The sequence below is a fragment of the Pan troglodytes genome, chromosome 16 (genome assembly GCF_028858775.2).
Source record: "Pan troglodytes isolate AG18354 chromosome 16, NHGRI_mPanTro3-v2.0_pri, whole genome shotgun sequence".
In the NCBI taxonomy this organism is placed as follows: Eukaryota; Metazoa; Chordata; class Mammalia; order Primates; family Hominidae; genus Pan; species Pan troglodytes.
In genome coordinates, this window is record NC_072414.2 from 42,317,039 (window position 1) to 42,344,448 (window position 27,410).

The following is a 27,410-nucleotide window of genomic DNA, read 5'->3' on the forward strand; positions in this document are numbered from 1 at the left end:
AACTGAGGTGTCCAGTACAGTAACCACTAGTTATACAAGGAGACTGGGCATTGAAATGTGGCTAGTCCAAATTGAGATGTGCTATAAATATAACATACCAGATTTTGAAGACTTGCTATCAAGAAGGAATGTAAAATATTTCATTAATAACTTTTATACTGATTACCTGTTGAAACAATATTTTGGAAGGGCCAGGCACGGTGGCTCATGCCTGTAATTCCAACACTTTGGGAGGCTGAGGCGGGTGGATTGCTTGAGACCAGGAGTTCAAGACCTGCCTGGGCAACATGGCAAAAAAATACAAAAAAATCAACCAAGCATGGTGGCACATGCCTGTAGTCCCAACTACTTCGGAGGCTAAGATGACAGAATAACCTGAGCCTAGGAAGTCAAGGCTACAGTGAGCCATGATCGCACCACTGCACTCCTGTCTGGGCAACAGGAGTGAGACCCTGTCTCCAAAAATAATCATAATATTTTGGATATAAGGGATTAAACTCTATTACGAAAATTAATTTTGCTGGGCACAGTGGTGTGCACCTGCAGTACCAGCTACTTGGGAGGCTAAGGCAGGGAGGTCACTTGAACCTAGGAGTTCGAAACTGTACTGCACAGCGGCTACTAGAAATTTTTAAATTAAATCTGTGGCTGCAGGCACCACTGCAGAGGAATGGGAAGCTGCTACCCTAGGATCAGGCCCATGGGGGAAATGGGAAACCTTGGTACTGCAGTAGTTCCTGCTAGCCCATCATTTTTAGGAGCCATGACAACAAAACCAATCATAATTAATAGAATGCACTACTCTCACTACAGGCCCCAGAAGACAACATAGATGCCCTTTATTTATCCCTGCCTAAGGGAAAGAAAAAAAACACGTGCAGAGGCAAGAAGTGGCTGAGGACCCAGAGTGAGGCAGGGAGAGGTCACTCAGCCTTTCTACGCCTCAGTTTACACACCTGTAAAATGAGAGTAATAGCACAACCTCTCTCACAGGGTTGTTCTGAGGATTAGAGGCAATTAGCCAGGCACAGTTGCTCCCAGTATTTGGGGAGGCTGAGGCAGGAGCCTCCCTTGAGCCCAGGAGCTCAAGACCAGCCTGGACAACACACAGAGAGACAGCACCTTTCCCTAAAATAAAATAAAAAATTAGCTGTATGTGGTCCTGTCTTCCTGTAGTCCCAGCTACAGCTACTCAGGAGGCTGGGGCGGGAGGATCGCTTAAGCCCAGAAGTTTGAGGCTTCAGTGAGCCATGACTGTGCCACTGCACTCCAGCCTGGGCAACAGAGTCAGATCCTGTCATTAATTAATTAATTCATAAATAAATAAAATTTAAATTTAAAAAAATGGCTGGGTGTGGTGCTCATGCCTGTAATCCTAGCACTTTGGGAAGCCAAGATGGGTGGATTGCTCGAACCCTGGAGTTGGAGACCTGCCTAGGCAACATGGCAAAACTCTATCTCTACAAAAAATACATAAAAATTAGCTGGGCGGGTGGCACACACCTGTGGTCCCAGCTACTCAGAAGGCTGAGATGGGAGGATCACCTGAGCCCAGGGAGGTCAAGGCTGCAGTGAGCTGTGATTGCACCACTGCATTCCAGTCTAGACTACAGAATAAGACCTCATCTCAAAAAAAAAAAAATTTTTTTTAATGAGTTCATTGATGGCAAGCGCCAGGCCAACAGTAAGTGCTCAATAAATCTGAGTTACTATTGTCTCCCACTGTTAACGACCTGCATTCGTTGAGTGCTGTGTGCCCAAGCACCATCTCCCTACACACAGTCCTAGAGAGGGGCTGTACTGCCTATACTCACTTTACAGATGGGAAAACCAAGGTTTGGAAAAGTCACCTGACCAAGGTCCCAAAGCTAGTAGGTGAGAAATTCAGCCTCAAAGGTGGGCTCCCCTGGCTTTGAAGCCCCTCCAGTGATCCACCGCCCTGAATGCTCCCAATGTCTCCATGGCTTTTTTTTTTTTTTTTTTTTTTTTTTTTGAGACAGAGTCTCACTCTGTCGCCCAGGCTGGAGTGCAGTGGGGCAATCTCGGCTCACTGCAACCTCCGCCTCCCGAGTTCAAGCAATTCCCCTGCCTCAGCCTCCCAAGTAGCTCGGATTACAGGCGCATGCCACCACGCCCAGCTAATTTTTTTGTATTTTTAGTAGAGACGGGGTTTCACCATGTTGGCTAGACTGGTCTCAAACTCCTGACCTCAGGCAATTCACCTGCCTTGGCCTCCCAAAGTGCCAGGATTACGGGTATGAGCCACCCCGCCTGGCCTCTGTGGTTCTTTCTATGGGCACAAGTTAAGGTTATAGTACTTGCTGTTAAGAAAATAAAGGAGGTTAGCTAGACCCCAGAATCTCTGGCTCCTTGGGGAGACTGTGGGATTATGAGTAGGTTGTTTCTTGTCTCCACTTTTTAGAGGGCTGGCCCCACCAGACATGCGTAGCTCCCTGAAAATACCATGCCCAAGGAAGGTGTTCAGTAATGTGTGTTCCTTTCTGACTCTAAATGTCAGGTCCTTTCTAAGTAAATTTTGTGATTTAAAAAAGGTGAAGTCAGTAAAGGATGAAATGTGCTTTGAGAGTGTCAGGATGAAATTGTTTCCATGAGGAAGAGGGACAAGTGTACCCCATGGTAAGTGGGCCTAGATCAAGACTTGGCCTCCAATAGTCAGTAACTACAAACTGGACAAATAATATTTTGAGGGCACTAAGGCAATATGATGTTATGCCAAAAAAAAAAAAAAAAAAAAAAAAGGCACGGCTAAAAGCCAGAAGTTGAGACCCCACCTCTGCCACAGATCAGCTGTGTGACCCAGGTGCAAATCTCGTCACTCCCTGTCTGGTTCTATTTCTGCTGATGTAGAATGGAGCAATCAATGACAAAAAAAAAAAAAATCATCATCATCTGTGGTTCACTATATTTGTACTGGAGAGAGCTGTTCTAGAATCACTGGTCAAACTTTTTTTTTTGTTTTTTTTTCTTGAGATGGAGTCTCACTCTGTCGCCCAAGCTGGAGTGCAGTGGCACGATCTTGGCTCACTGCAAGCTCCGCCTCCGGGGTTCACACCATTCTCCTGCCTCAGCCTCCTGAGTAGCTGGGATTACAGGTGCACACCAGCAGGCCCAGCTAATTTTTTGTATTTTTAGTAGAGATGGGGTATCACCCTGTTAGCCAGGATGGTCTCGATCTCCTAACCCCATGATCTGCCCGCCTCGGCCTCCCAAAGTGCTGGGATTACAGGCGTGAGCCACCGCGCCCGGCCTGGTCAAACTTCTTGGAGCCACTAACTTCAGAATATGCAAGAAGTCATAACATTTTAAAATAAGATATAAGGGGTTTTTTTTGTTTTTTTTTTTTAAGACAGAGTCTGGCTCTGTCGCCCAGGCTGGAGTGCAATGGCACAATCTCACCTCACTGCAACCTCTGCCTCCCAGGTTCAAGCGATTCTCCTGCCTCAGCCTCTCAAGTAGCTGGGAATATAGGCGCCCACCACCACGCCCAGCTAATTTTTATATTTTTAGTAGAGACAGGGTTTCACCATGTTGGCCAGGCTAGTCTCGAACCCCTGACATCAGGTGATCCACCCACCTCGGCCTCCCAAAGTGCCAAAAGGCATGAGCCACCATGCCTAGCCAAGTGGATTCTTTTAGAAAAACTTCATCTAGGCCAGACATGGTGGTTCATGCCCATAACCCCAGCATTTTGGTAAGCCAAGGTGGGATGATCGTTCAAGCCCAGGAGTTTGAGACCAGACTGAACAACATGGTGAAACCCTAATCTCTCCAAAAATTTTTAAAAATTAGCCAAGAGCCAGGCATGGTGGCTCACGCCTGTAATCCCAGCACTTTGGGAGGCTGAGGTGGGTGGATCACCTGAGGTCAGGAGTTCGAGACCAGCCTGGCCAACATGGTGAAACCCCATCTCTACTAAACAATAAAAAAACAATTAGCTGGGCATGGTGGCATGTGCCTATAGTCCCAGCTGCTGGGGAGGCTGAGGCAGGAGAATCGCTAGAACCCGGAAGGCAGAGGTTGCAGTGAGCTGAGATGGCACCATTGCACTCCAGCCTGGGCAACAGAGTGAGACTCCGTCTCAAAAAAAAAAAATGAAAAACAAAAATTAGCCAGGGTTGGTGGCATGCTCCTGTGGTCCAGCTACTCAGGACGCTGAGGTGGGAGGACTGCTTGAGCCTGGGAGGTCAAGGCTGCACTGAGCCATGATCACACTCCTACACGCCAGCCTAGGCAACAGAGCAAGACCCCCGTCTTTAAAAAAAAAAAAAAAAGAAAGAAAGAAAAACTGCAGATGATGAATTGCCCCTGTTATGGTGCTGAATACGCTTTCCTTCTAAAAACCATACGAGGAGACAGCCTTTATCCTTGTAAGATTTCACAAATTCATTTGACAATGAAGGGGGCCCATGGATTTTACTAAATCCTCCTCATCTTTGCCACTGACTGTGCCTTTGCCCAATTCAACTACCAGTTGTTTTTAAATCACATGAATGTATCCCAGGAAAAAAATGGAGGCTTGAAAAGAGTGCAAGTAGAAGATAAAGAAAAGGCTTTTCAGAACTCTACTGGAATTAGCCAGTAGATGCCTTTGATTTAATCAGGGAAGTATAACTCACCTGCTTCCTACAAAATGAAGCCAATAAACTGCTGGTTCTTGTAAGTCACAAAAATGAACCATCAATATTCTGCTCAAAAAAAGAATGCATACATTCTGATCCTTTCTTCTCAGAAGTTCTCATACTCATCCCCTCCTCTCTACTACCTCTGGTCTTACACACTCATTGCCTCATACCTTACACATCACAATGGTCTCTCAGCTGATTTAACTCTAGTTTCTCCATCCTGCTGCCAGGCAATCCCCTTAAAATACAATTGTATTCAATCAAACATTTCTATATTTGAACCTCTACATAGTACCTGCCCTTAAAGAATTCACCATCTGGTAGGGAAGACATACGTCTCATGATTCCCTTGTCCAAAATCCCCACCAATACAATCATTCTGAAGAACAATTTATCAACTTCTAGTAGAGTTTAAGATGGGATGACCGGGCGTGGTGGCTCATGCCTGTAATCCCAGCACTTTGGGGGGCCTAGGTGGGCAGATTGAGGTCAGGAGTTTGAGACTAGCCTGACCAACATGGAGAAACCCCATCTCTACTAAAAATACAAAATTAGCTGGGCGTGGTGGTGCATGCCTGTAATCCCAGCTACTTGGGAGGCTGAGGCAGGAGAATCGCTTGAACCCGGGAGGTGGAGGTTGCAGTGAGCCGAGATCGTGGCATTATACTCCAGTCTGGCAACAGAGCGAGACTCCATCTCAAAAGAAAAAAAAAAGATGCGCCTACTCTTTGACCTAGGGATTCCACTGCTAGCTACCCTATCTTGGTATACTCTTAAACACATAAACAAGGAAAGAAATATGTTTATAAAAACATTATTGTAACAGGAAAAAAAAAAGAAATTCCAAATAACCTAAGTGTCTACAAACGAAAAAATTAAATTTTCATTATACAAATTTTCAAATATAGAAAATATACATGCATATATATAATATATACTGTATATGTGTGTTTGTGTGTTTGATTATACACATACCTATATACCCATCATTGACATTCTAAATTAAAAGCTGGTCATCTTGCTTCATCCTATTCCTTTCTAAAAAAAAAAAAAATTGTACTTTACAGCTTACACATGTTGTATTTGGTTACTCTATCTCTAAATCAAGTTTATTCTAGGACACTTTCCCTTTCTCCCATCTACCTCTCCCGTTTTTCTCCCTCATGACATTGATTTGTTGAAAAGAATGGTCGGTTCATCTGTACCTCATACTGAGTTTTTTTTATTGCTTCCTCAAGATAGCATGTAATTTCTTGATCTTCCATATGTCTTACAAACGAAGTCTCTGAAGTTAATTAAAATTCAGATTTAATATTTTAGACAAAAAATGTCAATAGCAACATGCTTGATATTGAAGCACATCAGGAAGCACATCTTTTTTGGATCACTTTTAATGATACTAAGAATAATAGCTAGGTTAGTGATAGTCTAATCCTTCCAATGTAAAGTTATATTCTTTTAGCTTGAGGCCAACTAGTAATCTGTGGAATCATACTTTGGCTCCATGGGAATATCCAATTCCCAAACATTTTTGTCTGACAGTTTTAGCACCCATTAATGATCCTGGCCCAAATCAATTATTCATAACAGGTTGTAACAAATTGTCACTTTCAAATTCTTTATTTCCTTCTACATTACTTGGCATCCCTCACTAAATATAAAATGGTGCCCACTCAAAAGGCAGTTCAAATATATTATCGTTTTTCATTACCAATTTTCAGAGTAAAGAATAATAGCCACCTAGCCACCTCCATTTGTTCTATTTATTGTTATATAATCATTTTCTCAAGAAATTATTCTTATTTCTTCTGATGTTCAAATTGTCCCAATTTTGGCCAAGGAGAGCCTTTTCGATTTGGCTTTTCCATCTTTGAAAGCTTTCTTGGTTTTGGCACAAGAATGTTCCAGGTTATGCATGTCCCCTGCTCCAGACCCAGAATCAGTCATTTCTTCAAGGAGTCCTGGATTCTTTCAAGTACAAGTATTTAAAGACCAAAATTAGGGTTTTAGAAGAGCTCACATCTACCAAGATGACAAAGTGTTTCTAGGTCCTCTCAGTGGACAGAGCTAAGGAACAAATTTATATGGATTGAATTAAGAAATGTATATTATAAATGATGAATTCATATTGACATTTATAATTCAGGTTCAAAATTATAGGTTTTGTGCTTAGCTTCTTTGATTTTATACTTGTATCTCTATTGATTCGTAATCATTCACATAAAGACTTACTGCCTTTATCCTACAATACATATCATATGGTGTCAAAATTAAAATACCAATATTACAACTAGCAATAAAATGAATAAAGGTGGGGGTTTTTTTGCAGTTCTTTTATCCTTAGCGTATATGCCATTTAGTATTAAGCTCCAAAGTCACCTGAAATAGTTTTTCTCCATGTATTTAAATAACTATTTTGATATAAACATGGATACAATTGTTCAAGTTTGTCTTCAATTTTAAGGATTTAAAAAAATTTACTATAATTTTTGAATGTGTATTTACATAATTCAAAAGTCAAAGCTAAATAATAAAAAGACACACTCAGAAATCACATTTCCATCCCTACTTCATGTATTTCCCATACCTTCTACCATAGGGTAACAATTTTATTAGTTTCTAATTTGTCTTTTAAGTGTTTCTCTTTGCAACATAAACAAATTTGCATATATTCATATTCTTATTCTCCACCCTTCCACTCTTACTTTTTTTTTTTTTTCCCTGAAGGCAGGGTCTCATTCTGTCACCCAGGCTGGAATGCAGTGGCGTGATCATGGCTCACTGCAGCCTCGACCTCTCAGATTCAGGTGATCCTCCCACCTCAGCCTCCCAAGTAGCTGGGACTACAGGCACGCATCACCACACCCGACTAATTCTAATTTTTGGAGAGACGAGGTTTTGACATGTTGCCCAGGCTGGTCTCAAACTCCGGGGCTCAAGCAATCCTCCCACCTCAGCCTCCCGAAGTGCAGGGATTACAGGCATGAGTCACCATGCCCAGCCACCATTCCCTACTTCTCACACCAAAGGAACATACTAAACACACATTGTTCTGTACTTTGCTTTTTTTCCCATTTAATATATATCCTGGAAAATACTGCATAGAGATTTTTCTCATTCTGTTTTACAGCTGCATAGTACTCGGCTATGTGAAAATACCGTTGTATACTTTTAATTAAAAAAAAACTAGTTATCTCTTACTCTAGCAATCACAAGATCTCACCTTGCAATTTGAGTCCCTCTATCAACTGCCTCACACATTTACTTCATCCATTTTTCTCTGAATATAGGGCCCTGACAGTCATCCAATTTTAAACAATTCTCCTTCCTCATCTCATACACACTTACCTTATTCCAGACCCAATTCTCCTTCCTCATCCCATATACACTTACCTTATTCCAGACCCAATGTCTCCCCTCATGCTATTTTCCCAGTTTAGAATGGTTACATCCTTTCTCTCCAAATGCTATACTTCAATCAAAGCCCATTTTTAAAAGATCTTTTCTCCAACAAAACTTTCTAAGATGAGCTCTTAAATTTCCTCAGCAATATATAGCATAATCTCTATGTTTCTCTTCATTCAACAAACAAATGTTTACTGAGTAAATGAAGAGCAAAGAGCTTATGTTCTGGGATAAGAACTTCACAATAAAGAAGTAAATAAGTAGTAGTAGTAGTGGTAGTTGTGGCAGTGATAAATGGTATGAAGAAAAAGTAAGGCAGAGTAAGAAACAGAGTACTAGATTAGGGATAGGGAATTGCCATTTTGGAGAAAGTGATTACAAAAGGCCTCTCTGAGGAGGTGACAACTGAGTAGAAACAGGAATGAAAGGGAAAGCAAACCTAGGGAGGATCCAAAGGAAGCATCATGATGCACAAGTCATTCTCTTGGTTGCTTAGCATCAAAACACCTTCTTGTCCTTGGGGAATTCCCTTCCATATGCATCTTGAAAGAAGGCAGAAACCTCTGCCTACTACTGAATATTTGCTTTCCTTGCTTCCCATAAGGCAAGGGTACAGTCATATGACCTCCACTCCACAAGAGAAGCATCTGTGCTGGACCTTAATGTAGAAGATAGTGCATTTAAAAAGCCGAGAGTGTGTAGAACCCTTAGTGGCAAACGTGGCAGCAGATTCCAATAACAATAGTGGTAGCAGCTTCCTCCTGTGATAAATTCCTTTTCTGTTAAAGTAACCAGAGATTATTTGACTACTTAGAACTAAGAATTCTGGCTGACCCTGGTGATCCAGGGAAATGGAACAGCATATGTTAAGGGCCCTGAGCTACAGTGAAGAAGTATAATAGGAAATGCAATCATAGAAATACAAATGGGCTGGATCACATAGAACCTTATAGGCACTAGCAAAGAGTGAATTTTATTGAGATTACTAGCAAGTTGTCAGAAAGTTTTAAACAGGAGAGTGTTGTGATGTGATTTACATTGTTAAGAGGCTACTCCTGTTATCATTTGGTTAATACATAGTGGAAAGCAAGAACTGAAACAAGCGTACTAGTTAGAAAATTATTCCAGGCAAGAGCTGCTGGCACCTCAGGCCTGGATGATACCTGTGTGGTTATTAGACAATTTACCTTTAATTGCTATATATTTAAGTTAAATCTAACATCATATTTTATGCTTTCCATTTGTCCCGTTCAGTTTTTTTTTTGTTGTTTTTTTTTGTTTTTTTTTTTTTGAAATAGAGTCTCGCTCTGTCGCCCAGGCTGGAGTGCAGTCGCATGATCTCGGCTCACTGCAACCTCCACCTCCTGGGTTCAAGCGATTCTCCCGTCTCAGTCTCCCAAGTAGCTGGGATTACAGGCATGCACCATCACACTCTGCTGATTTTTGTATTTTTAGTAGAGACGGGGTTTCACCATGTTGATCATGCTGGTCTCGAACTCCTGACCTCAAGCAATCCACCTGCCTCGGCCTCCCAAAGTGCTGGGATTATAGGTGTGAGCCACCGTGCCCAGCCCCCTGTCCAGTTTCTTTTCTCTCCTTTGTTGTTGCTGCCTTCTTTTACCTCAATTCTTTTTAGCATTCTATTTATTTCCTCTACTGATTTGGAAGTTATACCCTCTGTTTCTGTTCTTTTGTTGGTTTTCTAGAAATTATACCATGCAGTAAAGTCTAATCAAAATCTTTATTCTCTCTTTTCCCAAAAAAATCTATAGATTTTAAAAGACATAAGCAACACATCAACAAAATGCAATATGTAGACCCTGTTTGGATTCCAGTTTGAAGAAACCAAATATAATTTTTTAAATCTTTTTTTACATCATTGGGAAAATGTGAATACTAACTACACAATGCTAAGAAATTATTGATTTTTTTCTGTATATGATACTGGTATTATACTTTAAGCCCATATCTTTTATAAGAACAATACATTTATGGGTTAAATAATGTGATTGTTAGGACTTACTTTAAAATACTTGGGATATATATAAAAACACTTTAGTCATGAATTCATAACTGTTGAAGGTGGGTAATAAATACATAAGGATTCATTATACTCTTCTCTTTTACATATTTAAAATTTTCCATAACAAAGAGGTTTTTTTTAAATTACTATCCTTCTAGGTAAGACAAGGACCTTAAATCCTAGACTCTACCTATCCTACTTGTTATACCCTTGTTTTTAATCCATTAGACATTTTTACTATGTTTAATGCAATCCATATTCATTTTCATTCTCTAAATATGTATCATTTTCTTTACCTTTAATTTACTCTTCATACATTTCATTTTGTGATTTGAGATCAATTTCATTCTGTCCTAAGTATATCCTTTAAAAACATACTGTCCAATATGGTGCATGTGGATATTTAATAAAAATTAAGTTTATTGGCTTAATAACTTATTAATAACTTAATAACTTATTAAGCCAATAAACTTAAAAATTCAGTTTATTGAATTTTCAAGTACTCAATAGCCCTATGTAGCTTATGACTACAATATTGGACAGCACAGAAAAAGAACATTTCCAGGCCAAACATGGTGGCTCACACCTACAATCCCAGCAGTCTGTAGGACTGAGGTGGGAGAATCACTTGAGCACAGGAGTTTGAGCCTGAGCAACACAGCAAGACCTCGTCTCTACAAATAATTTTAAAAATTAGACAGGTCGAGGTTGTGTGCATCTGTGGCCCCAGGTACTCAGGAGGCTGAGGTGGGAGGATTGCCTGATCACATTATCATTATATTATCACATTACTTAATCCATAAATATATTATTTTTAGCTCAGTGAGCCATGATTGCACCACACTCCAGCCTGAGTGACACAGTGAGACCTGTCTCAAGAAAAAAATAAATAACATACCCAATTCCACAGAAACTTCTATTGAACACTGCTGCTTTAAATGATCTTTCATAGGTGAGATGTTCGTGACAAGTTGTTTTTATCTGAAAATATCCTTATTTTACCATCATTCTTTAAATATATTTTCACTGGGCATAAAATTCTAGATTGACAGGTAGTTTTCATTCCATATAGCAGACATTTCACTGTCTGCTGATTTCCACTGTTGCTGCTGAAAAGTCATCTAGCCAGGCGTGGTGGCTCACGCCTGTAATCCCAACACTTTGGGAGGCTGAGGCATATGGATCACCTGAGGTCAGGAGTTCGAGACCAGCCTGGCCAACATAGTAAAACCCCGTCTCTACTAAAAATACAAAAAATTAACTGCATTTGGTGGTGGGCACCTGTAATCTCAGCTATTAGGGAGGCTGAGGCAGGAGAATTGCTTGAACCCAGAAGGTGGAGGTTGCAGTGAGCCCAGATTGCGCCATTGCACTCCAGTCTGGGCAACAAGAGTGAAACTCGATCTCAAAAAAAAAAAAAGAAAAGAAAAGTCATCTATTACTCTAATTCTTGCTCCTTTGATGGTTTTCTTTTTCTCCAGCTACTTTTGGTTTTCTGTGACTTTATTACAATGTGTTTAGGTGTGGACTTATTATTATCCTAATTAGGATTCATTGAAATTCTTGAATTCTGGTTTGGTATCTTTCCTTGGTTCTGGAAAATATCAGCCATCATCTCTTCAAATGTCCCATTCTCTCTTCCTTTCCTTCTGGAATTCCAATTAAGACTCTCTCACTCTATCCCCATATCTCTTACACTGTCTTCTATATTTCCCAACTTTTTGCCTCTAGCCATCATCTATGCTACATTCTGGATAATTTTATCTGATCTATATTCCAGTTTGATAATTTTTCTGATGTGTCCAATCTGCTGCAAATTGCATCAAGTTTTTAATTCAGTTACTTTATCTTTTTCTTTTTTCTTTTTTTTTTTTTTTTTTTTTTGAGACAGTCTCATTCTGTCACCCAGGCTGCAGCATGGTGGTACAACCTTGGCTCACTATAACCTTGACTTCCTGGACTCAAGTGATCCTCCCACATCAGCCTCCCGAGTAGCTGGGACTACAGGTGCATGCCACTACACCCAGCTAATTTTTTTGTATTTTCTGTACAGACAAGGTTTCACCATGTTGCCCAGGCTGGCCTCAAACTCCTGAGTCAGTTTTTATTCCAAAAATTCGATTTGGTTTTTTCAAAACTATAATGCCACTTAAAAACAATCACTTCCTGTTCCCTATTCTCAAATTTGTCACTTATTTCTGTAAACACAGTAAGCTTGGTTGTTTTATTATGTATCTTTTAATTCTATTATATGATGTTTATCTTTTTCTGCTGTCTGTTGGTTCTACTGGTTCATGCCTATGGTTCCTTGTCTCCTCGTACGTCTAGTTATCTTTGACTATGTGCTGATTACTGTCCTTAAAAAATTGTGGGGAGGCCTAAGATGAAGGAGCCTTCCTTTGAAGAACATTTGCATTTGCTTCTGACAAGCACCTGGAGTCAGGAACCAACCTAAATTAATATGGCTTATGGTTCCCTTTCCCACCTATGCTACGGCCACAGCTTTGTAAAGACTTTTGTTTGCTTGTTTCCTTGCTCTTTTTTCCTCCTGCTCTGCTCAGTACCAACACAACTTGTCTTGAAATTCCTTGATATTTGATTGGGAGGTAGGTGATGAAAAGCGGTTAGTTCTGGTTCATCCCTACCTCTCAGCTGTAGATATATGGAGCCCAAGCCTAATTAGGCAAGAATATCTCATAAGACTTTACATGTCCACATGTTGGGTGGGCTCTGCATCTTAATTTCTGTCCACCTCACCCCATAAGACTGATGAACAGAAACCTAAATTTCTTGATATTGGCAAACATATTGAAAGCAAAAGTGGCTTCAGTTCGCCAGATAGTCTGTTAACTTCCTGCTTTAGGCTTTCTTCCAGAATTTGGCTTAACAGATTCCCTTTTCTTCCCAGTTCTTCAAAGCTACTAAGGTAATGTTCTATATATTTTATCCAACATTTTCAATTGTCTTCAAAAAGAAGACTGGTCGGCCGGGCGCAGTGGCTCACACCTGTAATCCCAGCACTTTGGGAGGCCAAGGCGGGTGGATCATGAGGTCAGGAGTTCAAGATCAGCCTGGCCAACATGGTGAAACCCCATCTCTATTAAAAATACAAAATTAGCCAGGCGTGGTGGCATGTGCCTGTAATCCCAGCTACTCAGAAGGCTGAGGCAGGAGAATCACTTGAACCCAAGAAGCAGAGGTTGCAGTGAGCCGAGATCATGCTGCTGCACTCCAGCCTGGGTGAGAGAGCAAGACTCCGACTCAAAAAAAAAAAAAAAGAAGAAGAAGACTGGTCTAATCTAGGCCACTATTATCCAGAAACAAGATATATTTGGAAGTGACCTTCCTGATGTACAGCTGACCCTTTAATAACCCAGATTTGAATTGCACAGTCCACTCACACACTTTTTAAAATATATTAGAAAATGATTTTGAGGCTTGGCACGGTGGCTCACGCCTGTAATCCCAGCACTTTGGGAGGCCAAGGCAGGTGGATCACCTGAGGTCAGGAGCTCGAGACAAGTCTGGCCAATATGGCGAAAACCCATCTCTATTAAAATAATACAAAAATTAGCCAGGCATGGGGGCAAGTGCCTGTAATCCTAGCTACTCGGGAGGCTGAGGCAGGGAGAACTGCTTGAACCCAGGAGGCAGAGGTTGCAGTAAGCCAAGATCACACCACTGCACTCCAGCGTGGGCAACAGAGCGAGACTCTGTCTCAAAAAAAAAAAAAAAAAAAAAAAAAAAAAAAAAATTATTTTGAGATCTTTGACAATTAAAAAAAACCTCACAAGCCTAGGTACAGTGTCTCACACCTGTAATCCCAGCACTTCAGGAAGCTGAGGCAGGCGGATTGCTTAAGCCCAGGAGCTTAAGACTCCATCTCTACAAAAAATTTAAAAAAAAATTTTTTAATTAGCCAGGTATGGTGGCACATAGCTGTGGTCCCAGCTACTCAGGAGGCTGAAGAAGGAGGATCACTTGAGCCCAGGAGGTCAAAGTTGCAGTGAGCCATGTTCATGCCACTGCACTCCATCCTGGGCAACAGAACAAGACACTGTCTCAAAAGCAAAACTCACAAACTGCATATTTAAAAACTTAAGAAAAAGTTAGGTATGTCAAGAATGCATAAAATATATATCGATATTGGTCTATTTTATGGTTTACTACCATTAAATATACACAAATCTATTATAAGAAGTTAAATGTAGCCAGGCATGGTGGTACATGACTGAGAGGATGAGGCAGGGGGATCTCTTAAGCTCAGGAGCTTCAGGCCAGCCAGGCATGGTGGTGTGTGCCTGTAGTCCCAGCTACTCAGGAAGCTGAAATGGGAGGATCACTTGAGCCCAAGAGGTTGAGGCTGCAGTGGGCCATGATCGCACCACTGCACTCCAGCCTGGACAAAAGAGTGAGACCTTGCCTCAAAAAGAAAAAATTACATATATATATATATATATATATATATATATATATATATATATATGAAGAGGTCAGAGCCCATCCAAAACTCTAGCCCAGCCCAATCCAGCATTTCTCAATTTGTGTTTCCCAAAGCTCCAGACTTCAGTAGCAAGAAGGACAGTGGCTAAAGAGGTAAGCACACATTGGAGGTGACAGAACAGCAAGTTTCAGACCCTTTTCACTCTCACATAAACAAGACCACCTCCAACTGTTATGAGATTCTGTAATATTATTTGTAATTTTTAAAGCATTTTTTGAAAGACTAAGCCGGCAATAAAAGAATCTTAAAAAGTAAACTTTTACTAGTAAACTCTCTTCTCTTCAGACATAAATGGTTAAAAGTTTTGAATCTCAAGCAAAAAGTACTGGCTGAGTGCAGTGGTTCACGCCTGTAGTAATCCCAGCACTTTGGGAGGCTGAGGCAAGCAGATCACTTGAGCTCAGGAGTTCAAGACCAGCCTGGACAACATGAAGAAACTTCATCTCCACCAAAAAATACAAAAAATTAGCCAGGTGTGGTGGTGCGATCATGTGGTCCCAGCTACTTGGGAGGCTGAAGTGAGAGGATCACCAGAGCCCAAGAAGTAGAGGCCTGCAGTGAGCTGAGATTGCCCCACTGCACTCCAGCCTGGGTGTCAGAGACAGACCCCGTCTCAACTAAAAAAGAAAAAAAAAGAATTACTTAGTTCTTTTTCATTACTGTTCCATACCCAAATCTTTACTAACTTAAATCCAGAAAAAAACTACTACGTTTATTTGCAAGTATGTGCTTTATCTGTGCTCCTCTTTTACTTAATTTTAGACTCTGGCCAAATAAAACTCAGGTAAAAGTAGTATGGATAAATGAGAACCTCAAAAATCAGATCCTGAAATATAATTCATTCAAAAAAAATTTAAACTCTAAATTATATAGCAAAAGCTTAGTTTTTTTGGTTTTTGTGTTTTGAGACAGAGTCTCACTCTGTGGCCCAGGATGTAATGTAGTGGTGAGATCTTGGCTCACTGCAACCTCTGCCTCCCAGGTTCAAGTGATTCTCCTGCCTCAGCCTCCCGAGTAGCTGGGATTACAGGCATGTGCCACCACACCCAGCTAATTTTTGTATTTTTAGTACAGACGGGGTTTCACCATGTTGGTCAGGCTGGTCTCGAACTCCTGACCTCAGGTGATCCACCCACCTCGACCTCCCAAAGTGCTGGGATTACAGGCGTGAGCCACCGCACCCGGCCAAGAGCTTGTTTTAAGTAGCACCCAACATGTTATGACTCCTTGTCTCCATTAGGTTAAACTTCTTTGTCTTATATACAGTTACTCCCAAACATACTACATAAAAAAATATTTCTGTGCTGTTATAAACTTCCCTAAACTTCAAAGAGATTTGTTTTTGTTTCAGAGCTCTGTCTCCCAGGCTGGAGTGTAGTGGTGCAATGTCAGCTCACTGCAACCTACACCTCCTGGGCTCAAGAGATCCTCCCACCTCAGCCTCCTGAGTAGCTGGGGCTACAGGCAAACACCACCATGCCCAACTAATTTTTCTATTTTTTGCAGAGACAGGGCTTCACCATGTTACACAGGCTGGTCTTGAACTCCTGGGCTTCAGTGATCCACCCGGGCCTTGAAAAGTGCCGGGATTACAGGCGTGAGCCACCACACCCGGCCTAAACCTCCGTTTTAAATATCACAGTATAAGCTATCTACCATGATCACTTCCTTATTCAAATCTATTTTTGTTTCTTTGAATTTCAGACCTCAAAAGATGTCATTAAATTGGAACCATAGGCCAAACACAGTGGCTCATGTCTCACTTTGGGAGGCCAAGGCGGGCAGATCACCTGAGGTCTGGAGTTCAAGACCAGCCTAGCCAACATAGTGAAACCCCATCTCTACTAAAAACACAAAAATTAACCAGCAGCTGGGTGTGGTGGTTCCCACCTGTAATCCCAGCACTTTGGGAGGCCAAGACGGGCAGATCACTCAGGTGACCCTGACCTCAGGGTCAGGAGTTCGAAACCAGTCTGGTCAACATGGTGAAACCCTGTCTGTACTAAAAATACAAAACTAGCCAGGCATGGTGGTGCGTGCCTGTAGTCCCAGTTACTCAGGAGGCTGAGGTGGGAGCACTGCTTGAGCCTGGTAGGCAGAGGTTGCAGTGAGCCAAGATCGCACTGCTGCACTCCAGTCTGGGCAACAAAGTGAGACTCCATCTCAAAAAACAAAAAAACAAATAAATAAATAACCAGTAATTAACCAGGTATGGTGGAAGGCACCTGTAATCCCAGCTATCTGGTAGGCTGAGGCGGGAGAATCACTTGAACCTGGGAGGCAGAGGTTGCAGTGAGTTAAGACTGTGCCACTGCACTCCAGCCTGGACAACAGAGTAAGACTCCACCTTGGGAAAAAAAAAAAACTTCTTGAAACCATGTTAATAAATTAAATTCTTACTTTCCACCTAAGCTATATATTTATCAGATATACATTCTCTATTTCTCTATCTACATTCTATCTGTGCTTATCAGTGTCCCTATTATGACTATAAAATTAGTCATAATTTTCTAAAAATTAACTCAGAATATAAATGTCTACAGATAAAAAATATTTATTGGTGACTACTTAATATTCATGTTTAAGATAAGCTCGAAAGTTCCATATCTAAAGTAGATAAATTATACCCATACACACTAAACTAAGAAGTAGTAAGGATTTGTCAGTTAGCATGTCCAGAACTTCCCAGGCACATGCCAAAACCTAATCTTCCTTCTGCATTACCTGATAATATTATCACCCTCTTTACTTCCCAATTTAGAAATCTGGGAGTTATCTTCCACTCTTCCCTCTCCCTCATCTTCTATACACAGCTGGTCTCAATGTTTGTGTCCCCACAAAATTAACATGTTGAAATCCTAACCCCAAGGTGATGGTATTAGTAGATGGGGACTTTGAGTGATGATTAGGTCATGAGGGCAAACCTTATCATTCCATTCATAATTTCATGGATGGAATTATTGCCAGATAACTGCTTTGTCCCTTCACCATATGAGGGCACAGCAAGGTGGCTCCATCTATAAAGCAGGAAATGGGCCCTCACCAGCCATGGAATCTGCCACCACCTTGATCTTGAACTTCCCAGCCTCCAGAACTCTGAGAAATAAATTTCTATTGTTTATAAGTCACTAGTTTATATTTTGTTATAGTACCCCAAATGGACTAAGACAGTTGGTCAAGTTCTATGAAGTCTTCTTCACATATTTTTCCTTTTTCAATAGGCAATACTTTCATATAGCTCAAAAGCCCAAACACAGAAATGTATACATTGAAAATCCTCAATGGAAGTATTTACACTGCTCACTGCTCCTCCTCGGCCCACCCCGGACCCACAACCCCAACAAGTTATTACCTTTACTAGTTTCATGAGTATCCTTCCAGTATTTCTATAATCACCAAAAAAAAAAAAAAAAAACATTCACATAATACTGTTCCCCACTTGCTTTTCTTGCTTAACACATGAGATCTTTTCCTATTAGTTCACAGAAAGAACTTCCTCGTTTTTTTATACAGCTGCATGGTATGCTATTATTGTGTTTTAATACGCATTTCTCAAACTCCTAATGAGACCATGCATCTTTATCAAATGTTTATTGGCCACTATGTTTCCTCTTCCGAAACTGCCTATTCATATTCTTTACCTATTTTACCATTTCATTCTCTTTGTAGGAGTGCAATATGTATATTTCTGGTTTATTACATATGTTGCATACTCCTCTCAGTCTGTTTTAAATTTGTATATATTTTTTTCTTTAAAATTTGTATATTTTAAATGTTAATGTTGTCATAAAGTCTTAAATTGTGGTTTGGCCAAATTTATCAAAATATCTTTCCAAAATGAATATAGATATAATTATGCATTTCAATCACCTACAGAATACAGTGGCACTGACCATATGTATATTTAACTTGAAAATGATTTAGGCCAGGCACGGTGGCTCACACCTGTAATCCCAGCACTTTGGGAGGCCAAGGCAGGTGGATCACCTGAGGTCGGAGTTCGAGACCAGCCTGACCAACATGGAGAAACCCCGTCTCTACTAAAAATACAAAATTAGCCAGGCATGGTGGTGCATGCCTGTAATTCCAGCTACCCCGGGAGGCTGAGGCAGGAGAATCACTTGAACCTGGGAGGTTAAGGTTGCAGTGAGCCGAGATCGCGCCATTGCACTCCAGCCTGGGCAACAAGAGTGAAACCCCATCTCAAAAAAAAAAAGAAAATGATTTAAACAGTTGGCTACTCACCATTCTACTTAATAAACATAAGTCCCAGCATGAGCCTGAAATATGAATCTATTTCCTCAGTAGGTCTCAGTTCTCAAATGCATCTTATGGAATGAACTTCTCATCGCAATGGATAAGTTAACGTTTTATAAGATTTTATTTTGTACAACATAGCCCACAAATGTAAACCGTCTTCCTCTAGGGCACAATTGAGGAAACAGTGATATATTTCATCACTAGAGGAAAAACTGACTGTTTTGGAATTATTGAGAGATGGTACCTTACTTCCCATATGGCAACTTCCTACAAGTTAATTCTGACTATACAGTATTTTCCCGTAATATGCATAATCATTAAATAAGTGGTAACTCCAACGCGTCTCAGACCTTTAAGGATATGACCTGTGCCTCATTGCAGCCTCATCACTCACCACTTCCCCCTTGGATTTATATTTTAATACAGGGTTATCTACAATACCCTCATGTGCTATTCTGTCTCATGATTCTACTCCTTTATATGTTATCCTGCCTAAGACGTCTTCCCCTCCCGAACTTACCTAAGTAGTCCTATTCTCCCTCCAAACGCAGTTCAGACATTACCTCCTCCGATAAGTTTCCCTTGACCTCAGCAAAATGAATTAATCACTTCTTTATTCTCTCATTGTGGCCTTAACACACTTCCATTATTAGATAGATTCCATCACATTACAAATGATTTATTTATAAGCTTTTCTCTCCCATAAGCCTTAGGAATTCAGACAAGGATTGATCTTTTTTTTTTTTTAACCCTTATAGGAGTAAAGGCTAATGGTTTATCTTATTCTTATGTGTATTTTAGTATCTAGCAGCTTCTAATATACCACTCAACAGATGTTTGCTAAATTAAACAAGTCCTTTCTATTCAGCATTATTATAAACACTGTAAACCTACACACAAAAATTAAAGGCAAGATCTTTAACCAAAAATATTTCACAAACTGAAAAAATGTGTAGATTATAACAAAAGTAGTTTGTACTTCAGTGTTTTGTTTAAGTGGGTATAGACACCATAGATCAGTGCTCTTCAAACTGTTGGTCATGACCTATTAACAGACTGTGAAATCACTTTAGTAGGTTAAAGCCAATGTTTTTGAAAATATCAGCATATATCAAATGTAGTTATCACACATGCACATAGTAACATATATAGATAATTACCATGTAAGATATATTTTTTATTGGGAGTCAGAATAAACAATCATCTGAGAGCTACTTCTATAGTTGTTAGGTTTCAAGGTTTATATTAACAAGTTGTAGTAGTCAAAGAAGGCCTCTTCAATGAAGGACTTAACATTTGTTTTTGTTTGTTTGTTTGTTTGTTTTGAGATGGAGTCTCGCTCTGTCGCCCAGGCTGGAGTGCAGTGGCACAATCTTGGCTCACTGCAAGCTCCGCCTCCCGGGTTCACGCCATTCTCCTGCCTCAGCGTCCCAAGTAGCTGGGACTACAGGCGCCCACCACCACACCCGGCTAATTTTTTGTATTTTTAGTAGAGACGGGGTTTCACCATGTTAGCCAGGATGGTCTCGATCTCCTGACCTCGTGATCCACCCGCCTCGGCCTCCCAAAGTGCTGGGATTACAGGCGTGAGCCACCGCGCCCCGCAGGACTTAACATTTGAAGCATAATCTGTCTCCCCATCATCTCTTCTCAGCTCATCTATCAATCTCCCCATCATCTCTTCTCAGCTCATCTATCATTCTCCCCCTTAGTCACTGTGCTCTAGCCACAAAAGTCAGCAATTCTTTGAACAAGGCAAATGTGTTCACACTTTAGGGTCTAGCACAAGTTGGTTCTGCTGTCTAGAACTCTTCACTTAGATACTGTATGGCTTGCTCCTGCACTCTAGGACACCCAGGGAGCAGCTTTCCCAGACCACCTAAGATAGCAACCACATCCCACCAATCTATCCCCTCACCTCTTTTTTTTTTAGATGGAGTCTCGCTCTGTCACCAGGCTGGAGGTGCAGTGGCGCCATCTCGGCTCACTGCAGCCTCCACCTCCCAGGTTCAAGCGATTCTCCTGCCTCAGCCTCCCGAGTGGCTGGGACTACAGGCACACACCACCACGCCTAGCTAGTTTTTGTATTTTTAGTAGAGATGAGGTTTCACCACGTTGGCCAGGATGGTCTTGATCTCCTGACCTCATGATCTGCCGGCCTCGGCCTCCCAAAGTGCTGGGATTACAGGTGTGAGCCACCACACCTGGCCAATCAAATGTAATTACCACACATGCACATAGTAACATATATAATTACCATGTAAGATATATTTTTTATTGGAAGTCAGAATAAACAATCATCTTTTATTACCTACTTTTATTCCTTTTCATTTTACTCATTACCACCTAACATCACATATTTGTTTACTATGTGTCCCTCCCCACAAACGTCAGCTCCAAGAAAACGGGACTTTGTCTTCTCTTTTGTTCATTACTATAACATCAGAGATTAGAACAGTGCCGGCCGCAGGGCAAACATCCCTGAGTAGGCTCTGACAGGCAAGGAAAGGAAGAATGCATGGAGTTGTGCTTAAGCAAGGTATATTACAGAGTAAACACCAGCTTGATAATGTTAAACAGTAAGGAATAAGGCTGAAGAAGAATATAAAAAGGTTTGAAAGTCAGAAAGTAGAATTTGGACTTTATCTTGTAAACAACTGGGAGTCATTCAAATTTTTGAGCAAATGGTGACCCTTTCAAACATTTATTCAGCAAGGTTCAATTCACTTTGTTTGACAGAATAGACAGTGCAAAGGTCAATAGCACATGTTCTCTCCTCAGGCTTATATGTTTAGCAATGGGTTCAAAATATTTTCAGGAAAATCATTCTGGCAGCCATATGCAAAAAGGATGCAAGGAAGGAAAATCTAAAGTTTAAAGGAAGCAAATAATAGGCAATGCAGAATTCCAAGACAAACTGAGAGCCAATAAAGGGTAAAAAACTGTGCTCACGCCTGTAACGCCTGCACTTTGGGAGGCCGAGGAGGGCGGCACCTGAGGTTGGGAGTTTGAGACCAGCCTGACCAACATGGAGAAATCCCATCTCTACTAAAAATACAAAATTAGCTAGGCATGGTGGTGCACGCCTGAAATCCCAGCTACTCAGGAGGCTGAGGCAGGACAATCGCTTGAACCTAGGAGGCAGAGGTTGCAGTGAGCCAAGATTGCGCCATTGCACTCCAGCTTGGGCAACAAGAATGAAACTCCGTCTCAAAAAAACAAAAAATAATAAATAAATAAAGCAAAAGTATGCATCGTAAACTACTTCAAGATTTAAGTATGATAAAATTAAAAGAAATGGTGAAAGCAGGTGGGAGGCTGAATAATAATAAATCTAAAAGTGATGGAAATTCCTTAAGCGTTCCAACAGAAATATCCAGTAAACTACTGGAGCAACAAACATGGATGGGACACACATTTGGGAGTCATCAGCATATAAAACATCTAAGAGGGGAATAATCAAGTACTGATGAGACTAACAGTGCTAAGAGGCTCATGAAACAACAAAGAAAACAGAATAGTCAGAAGGGAAAACCAGGATGGCAAACTAACACAAACGGCAAGGAGAGAACATTAAAAAGCCTCAGTGGAAATAGTAACACATATATACTAGCTGAAAAGAGTCAGGATGAAGCCAATATTATTGACAAAAAAGATGTCCACTGAAGCGACAATCTGAATTATGCTATTCCAAAACTGCGTAAGTTAGGAAAGTAGTAGTAAAAGAACTCAGGAGTTGACTAGCCTGGCCAACACAGTGAGACCTTGTATCTACCAGGAAAATACAAAAATTAGCCAGGCATGGTGACACATGCGTGTAGTCCCAGCTACTCGGGAAACTGAGGTAGGAGGATCACCTGAGCCTGGGGAGGTCAAGGCTGCAGTGAGCTGCAATTGTACTCCAGCCTGGGCAACACAGTGAGACCCTGTCTTCGAAAAAAAAGTAAAAACTCACGGCAGCAATTGTAATTCAATTCTTAAAATTTTTGAAATGAAGAGAAATGCAGCAAATAGCTAGAAAGAACAGTAGCAGCAGTTCATCAAAATTGATTTTTTTTCCTCCCAAAGTACAGATGTCTGTACATTTTTTTTTGTTTTTTTTGAGATGGAGTCTCGCTCTGTCACCTAGTCTGGAGTGCAGTGGTGCGATCTCGGCTCACTGCAAGCTCCGCCTCCCGGGTACACGCCATTCTCCTGCCTCAGCCTCCCGAGTAGCTGGGACTACAGGTGCTGGCCACCACGCCCAGCTAATTTTTTTTATTTTTAGTAGAGACGGGGTTTCACTGTGTTAGCCAGGATCGTCTCGATCTCCTGACCTCGTGATCCACCCGCCTACGCCTCCCAAAGTGCTGGGTTTACAGGCATGAGCCACCACGCCCGGTGAGAAGTCTGTACATATTTTAAGGTAGGGAAGAAAAAACATTGCAAATAACAATCAAAGTGACCAGAGAGGTAAAGTTAACTGTGGCAGCAGGATTCTTCTTCCGTTCAATTTACAAAATAAGACGAAAGAACAGTGATTTGTCATGGTTACAATGAAAAAAAAGTGCAAGCTTGTACCCTGTATTCCTTTTTCACTTATATAGAAGTAAATGGCATCTATTAAGAGTTAAAGAGGAAGAAGAAATATGAGACAACAGAAAAATGCAATTAATAAGATGATTGCCAAGATGTAGGAGGGGCCTATTTGGAATTGTTCAGCGTACATTTATAGTGGCCAAGAAATCTTCATAATTACTCACCTTCCTCCACAAATATGCTGTGACCTGTGAGGGAAAACAGAAGAAATCGATGGTGGAAAAATCTGACAACAGGAGTCCAGTAAAATATAAAATAAGTGATTGATGTCAAAGTGCAGACTGTATCTAGTGCATACAGGAGTTAAGCTAAACGTCTCAGACTGTTTGGGTTGCTGTAACAAAATACCATGAACTGGGTAGCTTACAAACAACAGAAAGTGATTTTTTTTTTTTTTTTTTTTGTAGAGATGGGAGTCTCACTATGGTGCCAAGGCTGGTAGTGAACCACCTCACCCAGCCCAGGAGGCTGAGAAGTCCAAAATAAGGCACTGGCAGATTCAGTATCTGGTAAGGGCCAGCTTCTAGACATCTGTCTTTTTGCTGTAACCTCATGTGGAAGAAAGAGCTAACAAGCTGTCTGGAGTCTTTTTTTTTTTTTTTTTGAGACAGAGTCTCACTCTGTCACCCAGGCTGGAGTGCAGTGGCGCCATCTCGGCTCACTGCAACCTCCGCCCCCCCAGGTTCAAGCGATTCTCCTGCCTCCACCTACTGAGTAGCTGGGATTACAGGCACCTGCCACTGTGCCCGGCTAATTTTTGTATTTTTAGTAGAGATGGGGTTTCACCATCTTGGCCAAACTGGTCTTGTACTCCTGACCTCCTGATCCACCCACCTCAGCCTCCCAAAGTGCTGGGATTACAAGCATGACCCACTGCACCCGGTCTGGAGTCTCTTTTTTAAGAGCACTAATCCCACTCCTGAGGGCTCTACCCACCTGAGCTAATCACCTCCCAAAGGCCCCATCTCCTAATGCCATCATCTTGGAGGTTAAGATTTCAACATGAATTATGGGGAGACACAAGCTTTTAGACCATAGCACTTAGGGCGAGAAACTGAGGGTCACTATGAATGGAACAAGTAAAGGAACACAGGAAGAATAATCACATTGGCAAAGATCACAGAGTTCACACAAGTCATTTAGGGCACAAAGGAAATTTTTTAGATCATTCACTTATACACCATACAAATTTTTTTTATTTTTTATTATTAAAAAGAATAATAAATATGGAACACATCATAAATTTATGTGTCATCCTTGTGCAGGGACCATGCAAATCTTCTCTGCATCGTTCCAATTTTAGTATATGTGCTGCTGAAGCAAGCACTATACTACTAATTATTTTTTCCTCTGTTTGGATACATGGGAAGTGCTGTGGAAATAAAGGATTCCAGGAGTCAGAAGGGGCTATACATCCAAAACTGTTATCATAATGAGAAGAATTGACCTAATTCCAAAGTTCAGTACTGTAATTTTACAACCACCTCAGTCTCTACATGCACAGAATGGGTGCATTAAAGACAGGTATCACAGTGTCATCTACCCACCTCCTTTAAAGAATCACTACTATAGGCTGGGTGCAGTGGCTTATACCTGTAATCTCAGCACTTTGGGAGGCCAAGGCGGGCAGATCACTTGAAGTCAGAAGTTGGAGACCAGCCTAGCCAACATGGCTAAACCCCGTCTCTACTAAATATACAAAAATTAGCTGGGCATGGTGGCGGGCACCTGTAACTGCAGCTACTTGGGAGAATCACTTGAACCCGGGAGGCAGAGGTTACAGTGAGCCTAGATCACACCACTGCACTCCAGCCTGGGTGACAGAGTGAAACTCCATCTGAAAAAAAAAAAAAAAAAAAGAATCACTACTATAGTAAACCACCATAGTAAAAGTATCTTATCCCTCAAGTGTAATGAGACATAAACAAGCTAATTGGGTTATAGGAATGCTCAAGCCTCTTTCAGAAAAAGATTCTACATTATGTAATATAATCACAGCATTAGTGGGTTTAAGATATTCTTAAAAATAGAATCACAGTCAGGACCAACAGGAGTAGTTTTTTAAAGTTTCTTTTCTTTTTTTTTTTTTTGGAGACAGAATCTTGCTCTGTCACCCAGGCTGCAGTACAGTGGCACAATCTCTGCTCACTACAACCTCCGCCTCCCAGACTAAAGGAATACTCCCACCTCGGCCTCCCGAGTAGCCGAGACACAAGCACACACCACGTCTGGCTAATTTTTGTATTTTTAGTACGGACGGCGTTTCACCATGTTGGCCAGGCTGGTCTTGAATTCTTGACCTCAAGTGATCCGCCCGCCTCGGCCTCCCAAAGTGCTGGGATTACAGGCATGAGACACTGAGCCCGGCCATTTTTTTTTTTTAAACTTTGAAACTTTTTGGCTGGGCACAGTGGCTCACACCTGTAATTGCTGCACTTTGGGAGGCCGAGGCAGGCAGATCACAAGGTCAAGAGATCAAGACCATCCTGACCAACATGGCGAAACCACGTTTCTACTAAAAATGCAAAAATTAGCTGGGCGTCGTGGCGCGCACCTGTAGTCCCAGCTACTCGGGAGGCTGAGGCAGGAGAATCGCTTGAACCCAGGAGGCGCAGATTGCACTGAGCTAAGATCGTGCCACTGCATTCCAGCTTGGCGACACAGTGAGACTCCATCTCAAAAAAAAATTTTTTTTTAATCATAGTATCAGTATGCTGAGTATTTTTTAAATCAAAGGAGATGGAGGTGGACATTTTCCATTATTTCATTTTAATTGACTTTAATTTACCATGCACTATAAAACTATAAAATACCATGAAAAGATGTTTTAATATTATAAAATAGGACTCAAAATTAATATTTTATAGGTTCCTTATCTTCAATTCCAAAAATCCAAAAAACTTCTGAAACCCAAAATAACTCATCTTGTGGTAAACCTTACCCAAACTGATATGAAGCTATTTACAGTCTTTATCCTATTTAGTGCGAACATTCATACATTTTGTTGCAGAAACAGTAACACTTTTGAAGGGGGATATTGCACTGGACTCCATTGGAAGGCTACACATTACTACCTTGCCCATATAAAAAAAAATTCCTAATTCCATAACCTATTAGACCCTAAGAGTTTGAATGGTGGACTGTGATCCTATAATTGCTAACATTTATTGAGCTATTAACTGTTATGTTTCAGGTACTGTTCTGTTCACTTTATATGAAATAACATTTAATCTTTCCAATCATCATGAGCTAAGTATTACAATAATCCACATTTTACAAAGAAGGAAACTGAGCCACGGAGAGATTAAGTAAACTGCCTAAAATCACACAGCTAGAGTATGACTAACTGGGATGACACTGGGATGAATATTTAAAATATTACACATAAGAGTAACAACACACAACAAACTAATTGATTATGGTAGGGTGGTAGGAGTGATATGTTTCTCTACTCAATTGATATTACTTCTAGAATAAGGAATCAAACAAAAAATTACAAAACACTGCATGCATTTACAAATTCTCATGTACAATTTCTACAAACTTGCTTAAAATGCAGAGTATAAAACCCAAATTTCTCAGCTTATGCTAACACATTTAATTTTTTATTGAAAAGTTACATCTTAATATCTTAATTACAACATGATAATTTATATTCATTGTAGAAGTTAGAAAATTTGGATAAGCAAAAAGAAAACAATCACCTGTAAAACTACACTCAGAAATAACCATTTAACAATTTGGCACATATCCTTCCAGACATCAATATATTTTTGGGTTTTTTTACCAGAATGGAATCATGTTTTTAAATTTATTTTTTCTCACTTACATATACCAAGACATCCTTTCATGTCTTTATATTATTCTATCATCATTTTCATGGCTGAGAAGGCAGTACCCCACTGTAGGGATGGACCCTAACAATCACTGTGAAACATTTAGGTTGTTTACAATTTTACCATATAATGATCAATAGTACTGGCTCTAGAGTCACACT

At 40.8% G+C, this 27,410-nt stretch overlaps 1 protein-coding gene and 1 non-coding gene across 19 annotated transcripts in view; both read right to left on the bottom strand.

Moving 5' to 3' along the window:
* Nucleotides 1-27,410, bottom strand: part of GABPB1 (GA binding protein transcription factor subunit beta 1) — an 80,211-nt gene that overhangs the window by 47,542 nt on the left and 5,259 nt on the right. For 4 of the 18 annotated variants that reach the window (XM_016928209.4, XM_009429104.5, XM_063794149.1 and 1 more), the window contains exon 2: nt 23,578-23,601. The exons of 6 other annotated variants lie outside the window; for them this stretch is intronic. The gene's annotated coding sequence lies outside the window, so the exon portion shown is untranslated. Of the gene's footprint in view, nt 1-166; nt 279-4,637; nt 4,821-23,577; nt 23,602-25,006; nt 25,251-27,410 lie in introns of those variants that run through there. 8 more of the 18 variants (XM_063794147.1, XM_063794145.1, XM_063794148.1 and 5 more) reach the window with 6 other exon arrangements.
* LOC112205806 (U6 spliceosomal RNA) lies at nt 24,634-24,740 on the bottom strand. Its single transcript, XR_002939888.1, has one exon. It is a non-coding gene; the product is annotated as a U6 spliceosomal RNA (small nuclear RNA).